Source organism: Microcaecilia unicolor, chromosome 3 (assembly GCF_901765095.1).
Source record: "Microcaecilia unicolor chromosome 3, aMicUni1.1, whole genome shotgun sequence".
In the NCBI taxonomy this organism is placed as follows: domain Eukaryota; kingdom Metazoa; phylum Chordata; class Amphibia; order Gymnophiona; family Siphonopidae; genus Microcaecilia; species Microcaecilia unicolor.
The window spans coordinates 317,820,502-317,834,128 of record NC_044033.1 but is presented as its reverse complement, the minus strand read 5'-3'; the positions used below and the strand labels follow the sequence as shown (position 1 = coordinate 317,834,128).

Genomic DNA, 13,627 nt, shown 5'->3' with positions numbered 1-13,627 from the left:
CACCCTTTGGGATGGCAATTGCTCCAAGGACCACCTTCATGGTGGTGGTGGTGGTGATCAGACTTTCTGCATCACAAAGGCATTCTAATGCATCTCTACCCTGGACTATTGGCTGATCAGTGTCTTTCTTACAGGAGAGTGTCCTAGATGATGGCAAGGGTGGTCTGTTCTGCAGTCTCTCAGGTGATAAACTTTTCAAAGAGCCATTTGGCTCCCTCTCAGTTCCTCAAATATCTTAGGGTTGTATTCAATACTCAGGCAGGGAGAGTGTTACTCCCAGATTCAAGGCAGCTCAAAATTGTGACCCAGGTGTCCAATCTGTTTCACTGCCCCTCAAGCATGGGATTATTTGCAAGTTCTGGGCACTGTGGCATGGATGTCTTCCACGGGCGAGATTTCACACGAGGCCACATCTGAGTCGTCCCCCCCCCCCCCCCCCCCACTGACTACATTATCAGTCTTTGTTGGTGGCTGCATCTGGAAAACCTGTGGAGAGGCACCTCCTGTCGACACCAAGAATGGGTAGTAGTGACCACAGTTGCCATTCTCTCCAACTTGGGGGGGGGGGGGGATCACTGGGCTAGATGGCTCAAGGTCCGTGGTCTCAGGTGGAGGTGTTGTAGTCAATCCACCACCTGGAGTTTAGAGCCATCAGGAATGCCTTTTAGGAATTCTCTGCCTGCTTAGAGAAGGTTGGTTCGTGTTCTCCGACAATACAATAGCAGTGGCCTATGTCAACAGGCAAAGAGGCACAGGCACAAAGTGCATCACTGGTCCAGGAGGCACACCTTTTGTCAGTGGGCAGAGAATCATCTGTCCTTACTCTTGGCTGCACACTTTGTAGGGTGACCAGAATGTGCAGGTTGATTTATCTCAGCAGAAATCTCTTGAATATTGAGGAGTGGGAGCTTTCAAAATAGTTGTTTTCTGACCTTATCTAAGTGGGGTCTTTCTAGCTTGAATCTGAGGAGCAATGCAAAAGCCCTCCCAGTTCTGCAGGAGATGGGAGTTCCTATCTGAAGACATAGATCTGCTCCAGTCTTTGCTGGTATCGCTTTATTGGGTTCTGGTGGTGCCAGATTGGCTCTGGAGTTTGTGGTATGTGGACATATGACTGCAGATAGAAAGTCCTATTTGGTTGCCATCCCAGAAATGTCTCTTGTTGCAAGACTCTGTTCTCTCCCCTTTGTTTCTCACAACAGTTATGATTGAGAGAGAAAAAGTGATTATCAAGAGCATGTTGCTGCTCCAAGCCTGAAAGTGGTCAACTTCAATGGCTTATGTGAGAGTTTGGAGGACCTTCGAGTCTTGGTGTGCATCAAGAAGTATTTTGTCTGTTAAAGTCTCTATCTTGCTTCCAAGCTTTTCTGCAAAAGCCCCTCTGGTTTATTCTCAAGTTCACTGAAAGTCCAGGTGGTGGCTCTTGTGTGTGTTTCGGGGCCTCATTCATCGAACTTCCTTGGCAGCACATCAGGATGTTTTCTGTTTTCTTAGGGAAGTTAGCCACTTATCAGCTCCCAGGCGATGCTGTACTTCTGGAATCTAAACCTCATTCTCCGTGCTTTCCAGAGATCCCCTTTTGAGCCTCTTGATGGACTCACTCTGAAGGATCTCTCAAGACAGCTTTTCTAGTTACCTTGGCCCGGAGGATGTCAGTTACTGGCTCCGTTGTGCCAAGACCCTTTCCTTTTTGTTTTTCAGAAGCTATAGTCACAATCAGAACAATTCCTTTCTTCTGAAGGTGGTATCAGTCTTCATCTGAATCAGATGATTTTTTTCTTCTTTTCCCTCTTCACAGAGGTGATTTGAAGGAGTATCGTTCCCTTTGGATGTCTGAAGGATTAACACCTGGAGGTCACCAATGAATTCAGACATTTAGACACTTGTCCTAGTTGGCTGGCAGAAGGGTGAGCAGGCTTCAAAGGTTACCATTGCTCAATGGCTCAAGGATTTGTTTCCTCAGCAAACAATTTGGCTGGTAGTACTCCCCCCCCCCCCCCTCCCCATTGAACCTCAATGCACATTTTGCCAGGGTGCAATTTACTTTAGTCTATCTTCGGCACACACCTTTCTGAATCATTACTGATTGGATGTTTTGAATGGGGAGATGTAACCTTTGTATTAGTTGTTTATGCAGGAATCTCTATGTCCTGCCCTACTTGAGTACTGCTTTGTTACATCTTGCAAGTCTATGGATTGATCTGTGGGACTAATGGAAGGAAAAATTAGTTCTTACCTTATAAGTTTTCATTTTTAGTCCCAACATATCGATCCCATGACCCTCCCTGGGAATCTGTACCTGTCTGAGCCTCTGTTCATTCACAGGAGCTTTTGGATTTGTTTGCAGACACAGTTAAAAATAAAGTAGAGGAAATGGAGCAATTTTTGTTCTAGTGCTGAAGGTGAGGCTCTCATAATTTGTTCGTGTTCTATTATTTTGTTTCACACTTTATTAGAGGCAGGAGATTTTGTTTCTTTTTTCCTTTGTATCCTTGCTTTTATTGAAAATACTAAAGGGGAAGTTGCTGCACAGTATCCTATATGGCAGAGCCGTCTTTCTCTACCTATTGGTAGGTGGACATAACCAGTCTCTGGATGATCCTAAAGGAAAGAATTTAAAAGGTAAGCATCTTTTTTTCTTCCTAATAGACAGTGGCCCATGCATATCCTTTCAGTTTTGATCACTGCTTTTTTACTTCTAGATGTATTTCCATTGACTGTTACCTTCCCCCCCCCCCCCCCCCCCCCCCATACCCACAATGAATATGCATGAAAGATTTGCATATAGTGGAGGTAGTGCATTCAATTTTTTTTTTTATGTATATTCATTGTGGATATTCTGAAAACCTGACTGCCCAGGTGTGTCCTGAGGGATTTGGTTGAGAACTCCTGCTGTTTTGAACTGCACTTTTTGGTAATGGATGTTCATGTGGATTTATCCCTTATTTCCACTTGTAAGTACCAGGTACGACCTTTCCCAGATGGGTTCTGTTCCCAATTACCAGAATAATTCTAGAGAGAATCAAGAGCTCCCTGCTTCTAGATGACTGCAGCCATCCCAGCTATGCTGTCAGTATCTGGCAAAAGTTACCTAGCAATAGCACTTCCTTATCCTGCTAGACCTGTGTAGATGAGTGGGTTATGGCCCCTGACCAGCAAATGGAGGCAGAGAACGTTTCAGTGACATCCCCAGTTTTAAGGTATACTACAGCCTTGACACTTGTTGATATTTCTCTGCCTCCAACAGTTGGTGCAGGATGGACTGGCGCTTCAGAAATTGAAGTGGGTCTAACTACACAGGCTACAGTTTATGGTCCTGTAATTGTCCTTGGCCAGTGGGATCTCTGAGATCATACCATGGGCCTTTTCCTGGTAGACTGGAAAATTCCACTCCCCTTGGCCCCAAGCATCAGCCTATAGACCTTGCTCTGTGTGGCTTACTCGCATGGGGTACTCTGGCCAGCAGGGTTGTTTTCCCTCAGGGTTTGGTTCACAGTACTCTTTTAAAAAAGCAGTTCCTAGAGGGGAAGTGAGCTGGAGTATATAGACTGAGGGCAGTCCTTGGTAAGTTGATTATACTGGCTGGCAGACGGGCAAGTTCTAAGGAATTACCAGGCACTAAAAGGTGCAGGACCCACAGCTGTCAGAGCTCTCAGCAAGTCTGCTTTGGGGCTGGTGGTACAGAATAAAGGATAAGATACATACTGCCTTTCTGTGGTACAACCAAAGCAGTTCGTTATATGTAGGTGCTTTCTCTGACTCTAGTGGGCTCATAATCAAAGCTGTTTGTACCTGGGGCAGTGGGAAGGTTAAGCGACTTGCCCAAAATCACAAGTAGTTACAGTGGGAATCAAACGCAGTTCTCCAGGTTCTCAGCCCACTTCACTAGCCATTAGGCTCCTCCATTCCAATTTGTTAGGCATGGTAGGGTCCTACAACTGCAGTGTAGTGAGCACTGGCCTTGTGAATGGAGAGCAGTGTAGGTTTGATAGTATTGGCAAAGATGGTGGTGGTTCCCAGGATGCTCAGCCATTTTGGGGTTGGTGTGCTTGAGCTGTGTAAGGGAGTCATCCTACCCCAGCCCACACAAGCAGAGGACAGGTGGTTGCCTAGAGGCACCCTGCTCAGGAGCATTTGAGTAGCTAGTATTGCTTAAAAAAAAATAACTTGGTGGAAGATCTCACAAGTAACACATTTTACGCCCTATACAAACTAGAAAAACTAGGATTCATGCCACACACCTAAAATATGGCACCTGTTTACAAAAAGCAAAGAGAGCCAAGCAGAATAATAAGAAATCTTCTCTGGTTTCTTGGAGAAGATGCAGAGAAGGGCAACGAAAATGATAAAAGGGATGGTACGACTACCTTATGAGGAGAGGTTAAGAAGGCTAGGACTCTTCAGCCTGGAGAAAAGGTGGCTGAGGGGTGATATGATAGAGGTCTACAAAATAATGAGTGGGGTAGAGTGGACAGATGTGAAGCGTTTGTTTACGCTTTCTAACAATAATAGAACCAGGGGACACAAGATGAAATTAGAATGTGGTAGGTTTAAAACAAATCGGAGAAAGTTTTTCTTTACTCAGCGCGTGGTTGGACTCTGGAACTCATTGCCGGAGAAGGTAGTGACGGCAGCTGGCCTTGCTGAGTTTAAAGGGGGTCTGGACAGATTCCGGAAGGAAAATTCCATTGATCATTATTAAATTTTGGGTTTTTGCCAGGTTCTTGGGGCCTGGATTGGCCGCTGTCAGAGACAGAGTGCTGGGCTTGATGGACCTTTGGTCTTTTCCCAGCGTGGCAGTGCTTATGTACTTATGTCTGGTTTTCCTTTTCTAAAAACTTTCATTCCGGTTGATCATCCTTTTTTTAGAAGTCTCTAGATTGGGGTGTGTCAGCAAGAGTTACAAACTAGTTTTTGCAAGATATCCCTAATGAATGTATATCAGCATGCATTCTTTATTACATATCAAATGCATATTTGGGATATTCTGAAAATAAGACAGGTTTGTAGCTTTTAGAATTGGAGTTTGATACTGCTGCTGTAGAAACTGTTTGCAGTCATACCATCACAGGTAAGCAACGTTATTTCCAAATCTCTCTTCGAATCCCAGGTGTCATTGACACTTTGCCCTTAAGCCAAGTCATTGGTATCCACTTTCTCTCTTGGCCCAACTGTACTGCTTTTGGAAGTTCTATGTATTCAGGCTGCTGACAATGCCTGCATTTCTATTTCATTTGAAGTATTTTATACAGTTAGCCAATCAGAAGCTCGACATATTTTCTTCCTTTAAATTGAAAACCCGTGAGGTTTTAGTTGATGGGAAAAGACCAAATACTAAAGTGCAGGTGACTTTCTTGGGGATAACTCTGAATTTGTAAGCTTGTCTGTTTTCATGGCTAGCATATAGCAGGCACACAAGTATTAATCTGACTCCTTACAGTTTTAAGAACACTACTTGCGGTTCTCATTTTTGCTCAGTTTCTCTGTGCAGTAAGCTTTTGTAATGAGCTTGTGTTAATACTTTTCAAAAACATTTGGGAGACATTTCAGGACAGTTTCCTGAAATTGAAGTATGCAACAACATTCCAACAGATTTGACTTTATCTGGTAGACTAGAACTGCTTTAGGTGACCTAGCTGTAGGGATTTCTATGTTTATATGCCGCCTATATATTCTACATGCTTCTGCCAAGTCTATATACTTAAACGGGTAATCTGGACTGTTTATTTTTTTCCTCCTGACATTTAAGTGGCACCCAAGTACTTTGTTACAGTGGAATTGAAGTAGCCTTGTGGCTAAAGAACAGGCTGAGAACCTGAGGCTTGGCCAAGCTACTTAACCCTCCATTCTTTATCCATACCAGATGAGCCCAAATGCGTGGGTTACATCGTATGCTAGCAATGGAAACAAATTAAAACAGCTCATAGCTGACTTCATTGCCTTTGTAGGGAGCTGGTACTGCCTCCAGCTCCTCATTTCTCAGGCTTAAGCAAATGGTGCAGATAACATGGCTTGGTGCAACAATTGTGAGGAGGAAAAACCTGGAAATTCCTGGGGAATTCTGCAGATAATTGGTCCTTTAAGGGCTGATTTTTCTCTCCCCCCTTGGGAGCAAGCTAGAGCAGTGGTTTTCAACCCAGTACTCAGACTGCCTGGCCTATTGGGTTTTCAAGATAGTTACAATATGCATGAGGTGTTTTAGCATGAACTTCTGTTATTGCATACAGATCTCTCGTGCATATTATGTGTATCCTGAAAACCTGACTGACCAGGTGGTCCCTGAAGACTGGGTTGAAAACTACTAATCTTAGAGGGCTAGGATTGATAGAAGCTGGTCTATAGGGCCCAAACCCAGTAATACTAGGGTTTTCCCTTTGGGGTCCCCTTACATATACAATCCTTGTGTAGGTTGTGGCTTCAGTGCTTACTGTCGTTTTCACCTACTTTTGAGAGAGAACCAAAGGTGTGGTCCTTGAGTGCCAGCTAACTAAAGTTGTTGGGTTGGTTGGTTTTTAGGCAAGAGGAAAAACATGCCCCCCACCACAGCCTTTAGCGCAGCCTCTTCCAAACCTGCCTTCTGAGAAGAGGATATGAAGTAATCACATTCTCACACACATTTCTTCCACTTGTTTTCTAGTATGGGGGTGAGGGGGCTGACATGCTGGTGATAAGTCGCGGTAGCATCTGGCCTGGCTTGGGAGTAAGCAGCCACTAGCTAGGTGAATGTAATCAGCTCTTCCTCTCCTTGCTTCCAGTAGCTTGGAATAAAGGGAGGTGATATGCTTGTAGCTAAGTCGTAGCAATTCCAGTATCATCTGATGCATTTGGCCTGCCTTGGGAGCAAGTGGATGCCAGCTGCCTGGTATGATCTGTTCAGGGTCACCCCCAAGGCTGAAGACTCACAGCTCTCTCAGAGACTGGCACTGGGCCACAAGCACAGAAGCTCCCTTGCTACTTTTCCAGATGGAATACTTTTCTGGGGAGTAGATTATGCAAGACTGTTGGAGCCTGTGTTTTAGTTTTGAGGGCTAAGTACTCTTCTCTAAAGGTTTGCAGGGTAGCATCTCTGGGGCAAAGATTGGAATCCTTAGGTAATTTTAAAAATATAAACAGAATATTTATATACTGTCTCTGCCAGATATTACTTCATTACATTACAATATACTTCTGTACTGCTGATACCTTCAGGTTCAAAGTGGTTTACAAATTTTAAAATGTTTATTTAAGGAACTAGCTTTAACAAATTTCTTAAAGATAAGTTTTTACATTATTCTTGAATAAACAGCAGCAAAACATGTTAAAAACTACACCAGCAGCAAAACATGTTAAAAACTACACCAGGACCTTGATGCTTGAACTGCAAGAAGCCTATCAAACATTTTAAATCTCTTTACACCCTTACTAGATGGAAGAATGAAAAGTGAATTATGACATGATCTTCTGTCCCTATTGTTGGAGATCATATATAGAAAGCAAACAAAAAAGCAAAACCATAATTCTCACCGCTATAGGCAATTGGTGTAATTGAGCAAAATAGAGAGATTTTATCCTGCTTCTGTAGTGGAAAAAAATTAATTGGGTTTAAGTGTTCTGGATTGTTTGCAATCACTAACTTGTCTAGGCCCACCCAGACAAAATCAGCGCCTGTACCAATAATCAACTGCTTAAATTCAAAATACTTACATTCTTATATGTCGTAAGTTCCTCAGAAGAAAGAGCTCTAGAATTGTTTGCAACAATATTTATAAATATAAGACATTTTCTGTGGCTACAGTCCATGATTATAAGGTAAATACAAACAGTTCTAAGTAATTACAGATAAGTGCGTCACATTTTATTGATATATTCCATAGCAGAAGTGCAAAGCCAAAAAGTTTTGAGTTTAAACGAACAGATGAAGTCAATGGAATCTCAAATTTATTAATGTGTACTGATCGCGTAGATACCTGACATGGTCTAACAGGCATATCTGGCAGAAACAGGCTGTCTTCAATGGGGTAAAGTCGCCATCTTGGGATACATTTATGTGTTTTAATAAAGTACGGTGGTCTAGGCATTGATTCCAGGAGGATTCAAAGTTGATCACCTTGGAACACGCTTTGCAAGTCCCAGAGGGCTGGCTAGTCCACTCTCATAGGCAGAGTTATTTAGAAGGTACTGGTAGGACAGTGCCTCTTGTCTCTGTTTACATCCCTTCTCTGTATTCCTTAGTGTGGGTATGCAGGTCAGGAGGTTCATCACTACCTTAGGTGTAGGAGTTCTGGGAGCTAGCGTGGCTTCTTCCTGTCCAGTCTGAGTAGAGCTTGCATACACACCCTCATCTGGTCTGGCATGGACAATAAGGAAGGGGAAATTTGGACTTAACCTGTTTAATTTCCCTTCCTTGAATCCTGCCAGACCCATGCAGAACTCACCATAGTGAAGTCTGACATTCAGAAATGTAACTGAGCATGTTCTAACACATTCTAAAGGTTGTAGGTCTCTTGATGTATGGCATTCTGAGTCCTAGGTTAGTGACCATAAACTGATTTGACTGCCTCAGGTCTGACTTTGGAAGTGAATTGGAAACCCAAAGTATAATTGCCTTCAGTGGCCTTAGCTTTGATTATATAGTATACTGAGGAGCTGAAGGTAGTACCAGCTTACTTTAAAGGGAGTGAAGTTGGCTGTGAGGAATTTACCTCTGGCTCCATATGTTAGCAGGTGGGACATAGTTTACTTATATGGACTGGTCTGGCAGAACTCAAGAAAATGAAATTTAACAGGTAAGTTCAAATGTCCCTAGCCTGAGGTACAAACATCATTTGCTTAGGTGTATAAATAGTAAAACTGTTATTGGCAGACATGTTTGACATAACATGAAAAGATAATCAGTCCAAACGAGAAATTAGTGCGGTGAAACTAAATCAGTGGGCAGTGATGCATGCAGAGCATCTCATACAAAATAAATGTTTACCATTTGCTAAACTATTCAAATTTTTTTTTCATTAATAGCTCATGCAGCAAGAGATGTTTAATAAATGTCCTCTGGGACTATTGGCCTGCTTATGCTCCCAGTGTTTAAAGGGCATGTCACAAAAGTACCCCCCCCCCCCCCCCCCCCATTCTACAACACAGCATAACGGATGGGTGCAGAAGTAGTATTGGACAGTCCTGACACAGTGGCTGCCTACTCATTAAGTGCTTAGGTGGCCCCATTTTAGAAGAGCTGCCAGGACAGGAGTGACCCCAAGGGAGAACAGATAACAGTAATGGGGATAATACAGTAACTTGCACACCACCTGTTTTTCCAAGTGTATATGATTGCACACATTGATTTTAACTACTCCTCGATTACCACTGACTTAACTTTGTTCCTCATCCATCTTCTTTTATAATTTTATTTTATATTTTGAAGATATAATCAATTATTACATTTGATTCACTTCATTTTATTACATTTTATATTTTTATAACTCATTTATTACATCATGGTATATATATATGTGTAGTCTGTATTTATAATTAGATCTGTGTTTTTATGTTAGACCCCTGAAACACGGTCCGTGTCGGGTCTTTTTCAGAATAAAGGACAGCTATCTTGAAGGCCCAGTGTTGCTTTTTTTTTTTGGTCTGTAAATTAAGATTGGTCAGACAAGTTAGATCATACATGATTGAATCAGATTTACAAATAGTGATCAAGTTGTAGTGGCATCACAGCTAGATTGTAATCTGGCTTATTCTGGGATTACAAAATATTTGGCAAGGCAACAAGTAATCTAGTGAGTTATCAAATGGGTTCATAGCCATTGATTATCTTGGGTAACAGCACAGTTTATTTGCAGGAATATGTACAAGTGAATGAACTTATGTTTGCTGAAATCTGAAAAGGACATGCCATTTGATACCCTTTTAATAGTGACAATCTGAAATAGTAACTTGGAACAGCACACTGAAAAGAGTAGGCGTTAAGGTGTGGCATGCTCTCCCAGAGACAGTGACTGGAACAGAATCATTCTCAAATAGCAAGAGCAATCATGCTTTCAAGTTTCACATAATGGTTCATTGTAATTGTTATTCTCCGAGGACAAGCAGGCTGCTTGTTCTCACTGATGGGTGACGTCCACGGCAGCTCCTCCAATCGGAATCTTCACTAGCAAAAGCCTTTGCTAGCCCTCGCGCGCCGATGCGCACCGCGCATGCGCGGCTGTCTTCCCGCCCGAAACCGGCTCGTGCTGGCCAGTCTTCTTTTGTCCGCGCTCGGGTACGGTCGTGTTTACGCCGTTCACGCCCCAAAAGTCGACCGCGAGCATCTTTTTTTGGACCGCTAAGAACAAGAAAAAAAAAAAAATATTCGGAAGGAGACCTGTTCGGTCTGTTCCCCTTCCTATATTTCTAGTTTTGCCCCGTTAAGTTTTCTTTCGTCGTCGGGGTAGGCCCCTTGGAGGCCTTGGTTCGAAGTTTTTCTCCCCTTTTTTTGTGGTGCCATCTTCGCCATTGCGAGTTTTGATCTCGCCGGCGCGATTTTTCCGACCGTGACATCGAAGTCTCCCAGCGGCTTCAAGAAGTGCACCCAGTGCGCCCGGGTAATCTTGCTCACTGATAGGCACGCGTCGTGTCTTCAGTGTCTGGGGGCTGGGCACCGCCCGCAGGCCTGTAGTCTGTGCTCTCTTTTACAAAAGCGGACTCAGGTAGCGAGATTGGCCCAGTGGAACGTTTTGTTCTCGGGCTCTTCGTCGGCACCGGGAGTATCGAGTGCATCGACGTCGCCAGCGTCCAGACCTTCATCCTCGGCCGCGATTGCATCGAGGCATCGACCCTCTGCATCGGGGCTAAGACATTGGAAGGCTGCGTCAGCGTCGGTGGTACCGGGACCTCCTCGTCTGCTGATGTCGTCGGACGGTGGTGCTTCGTCTGGAGTGCAGGTGAGGGCTGTCCATTCCCCTGCTGGTGGCGGTGAGCCTTCGGGTGGGTCTCCCCCTACCCTGAGGGCTCCTGCGGTACAGCCCCCCCGAGACCGACCTTCTTCGGCCTCGGCCCCGAGGAAGCGATGGTTGGATTCTACGTCCTCGTCGGTGCCGGGAAGCTCCAGTGACATGCTTCGTCCCAAGAAGTCGAAGAAGCATCGACACCGGTCCCCTTCCTGTGTCGGCACCGAGAGCTCTGGGTCGCCGAGGGAGTCGGCACCCAGTAGGCATCGGCACCGAGAGGACCGCTCACCCTCTGTTCAAGAGGTGTCGATGCGCTCCACTATGGACAGCCCGGAACAGCCTCCACGCCCGGAACAGACTCTGACATCGACACCTGCATCGGCTTCCATGTCTTTCTCCACAGCCGTTCTGCACGAGAGTCTCCGGGCCGTTCTCCCAGAGATCCTGGGAGAGCTGTTGCGCCTTTCCCCTCCGGTACCGGGGGTGCTTGCGCCACCGGTACCGTCGAGTGAGGCGCCGGCTGGCCCCTTGCCCGGGGTGAGGTCTCTGACGTCGGTGCCGCTTGCCTCATTTTATTACATTTTATATTTTTATAACTCATTACATCATGGTATGTATATATGTGTAGTCTGTATTTATAATTAGATCTGTGTTTTTATGTTAGACCCCTGAAACACGGTCCGTGTCGGGTCTTTTTCAGAATAAAGGACAGCTATCTTGAAGGCCCAGTGTTGCTTTTTTTTTTTTGGTCTGTAACTTAAGATTGGTCAGACAAGTTGCCTCACGACTCTGGAGTTGTGGATTTGGCCCTAAAGAAGGCTAAGAGTTCTAGGGAGCATGCTTCGGCGCCCCCGGGCAAGGACTCTAGAACCTTAGACTCCTTTGGGAGGAAGGCCTACCATTCCTCTATGCTCGTGGCCAAAATTCAGTCTTACCAGCTCTACACGAGCATACATGCGGAACAATGTGCGGCAGTTGGTGGGCTTGGTGGACAAGCTCCGCCCTGAGCAAGCCAAGCCATTTCAGGAGGTGGTCAGGCAGCTGAAGGCGTGCAGAAAGTTCCTGGCCAGAGGGGTGTATGACGCCTTTGCGTCCAGGGCCGCTGCTCAAGGTGTGGTGATGCGCAGACTCTCATGGCTGCGCGCCTCCGACCTGGAGAATAGACTCCAGCAGCGGATTGCGGACTCGCCTTGCCGTGCGGATAACATTTTTGGAGAAAAAGTCAAGCAGGTGGTAGAGCAGCTCCACCAGCGGGATACCGCTTTTGACAAGTTCTCCCGCCGGCAGCCTTCAGCTTCTACCTCTACAGGTAGACGATTTTTTGGGGGAAGGAGGACTGTTCCCTACTCTTCTGGTAAGCGTAGGTACAACCCTCCTTCTCGACAGCCTGCGGCCCAGGCTAAGCCCCAGCGCGCGCGCTCTAGTCAGCAGCGTGCGCCTCAGCAAGGCCCCTCGGCTCCCCAGCAAAAGCAAGGGACGAGCTTTTGACTGGCTCCAGCAGAGCATAGCTGACATCCAAGTGTCAGTGCCGGGCGACCTGCCAGTCGGAGGGAGGTTGAAAGTTTTTCACCAAAGGTGGCCTCTCGTAACCTCCGATCCGTGGGTTCTCCAAATAGTCCGGCAAGGATACACCCTCAATTTGGCCTCAAAACCTCCAAATTGTCCGCCGGGAGCTCAGTCTTACATCTTCCAGCACAAGCAGGTACTTGCAGAGGAACTCTCCGCCCTTCTCAGCACCAATGCGGTCGAGCCCGTGCCATCCGGGCAAGAAGGGCTGGGATTCTATTCCAGGTACTTCCTTGTGGAAAAGAAAACAGGGGGGATGCGTCCCATCCTAGACCTAAGGGCCCTGAACAAATATCTGGTCAAAGAAAGGTTCAGGATGCTTTCCCTGGGCACCCTTCTCCCCATGATTCAGGAAAACGATTGGCTATGCTCTCTGGACTTGAAGGATGCCTACACACACATCCCGATACTGCCAGCTCACAGACAGTATCTGCGATTTCAGCTGGGCACACGTCACTTTCAGTACTGTGTGCTACCCTTTGGGCTCGCCTCTGCGCCCAGAGTGTTCACGAAGTGCTTGGCTGTAGTAGCAGCGGCACTTCGCAGACTGGGGGTACACGTGTTCCCATATCTCGACGATTGGCTGGTGAAGAACACATCCGAGGCAGGAGCTCTACAGTCCATGCAGATGACTATTCGCCTCCTGGAGCTACTGGGGTTTGTGATAAATTATCCAAAGTCCCACCTTCTTCCAGTGCAGAAACTCGAATTCATAGGAGCTCTGCTGGACTCTCGGACGGCTCGCGCCTATCTCCCAGAGACGAGAGCTAACAACTTGTTGTCCCTCGTCTCGCGGGTGCGAGCGTCCCAGCAGATCACAGCTCGGCAGATGTTGAGATTGCTGGGCCACATGGCTTCCACAGTTCATGTGACTCCCATGGCCCGCCTTCACATGAGATCTGCTCAATGGACCCTAGCTTCCCAGTGGTTTCAGGCTGCTGGGGATCTAGAAGACGTGATCCACCTGTCCACGAGTTTTCTCAAATCCCTGTATTGGTGGACGATTTGGTCCAATTTGACTCTGGGACGTCCTTTCCAAATTCCTCAGCCACAAAAAGTGCTGACCACGGATGCGTCTCTCCTGGGGTGGGGAGCTCATGTTGATGGGCTTCACACCCAAGGAAGCTGGTCCCTCCAGGAGTGCGATCTGC

At 46.0% G+C, this 13,627-nt stretch overlaps 1 protein-coding gene across 1 annotated transcript in view; it reads left to right on the top strand.

The window, feature by feature from the left end:
• The window catches only part of PCBP2 (poly(rC) binding protein 2), a 135,159-nt gene that overhangs the window by 117,541 nt on the left and 3,991 nt on the right, over positions 1-13,627 (top strand). The window lies entirely within an intron of this gene.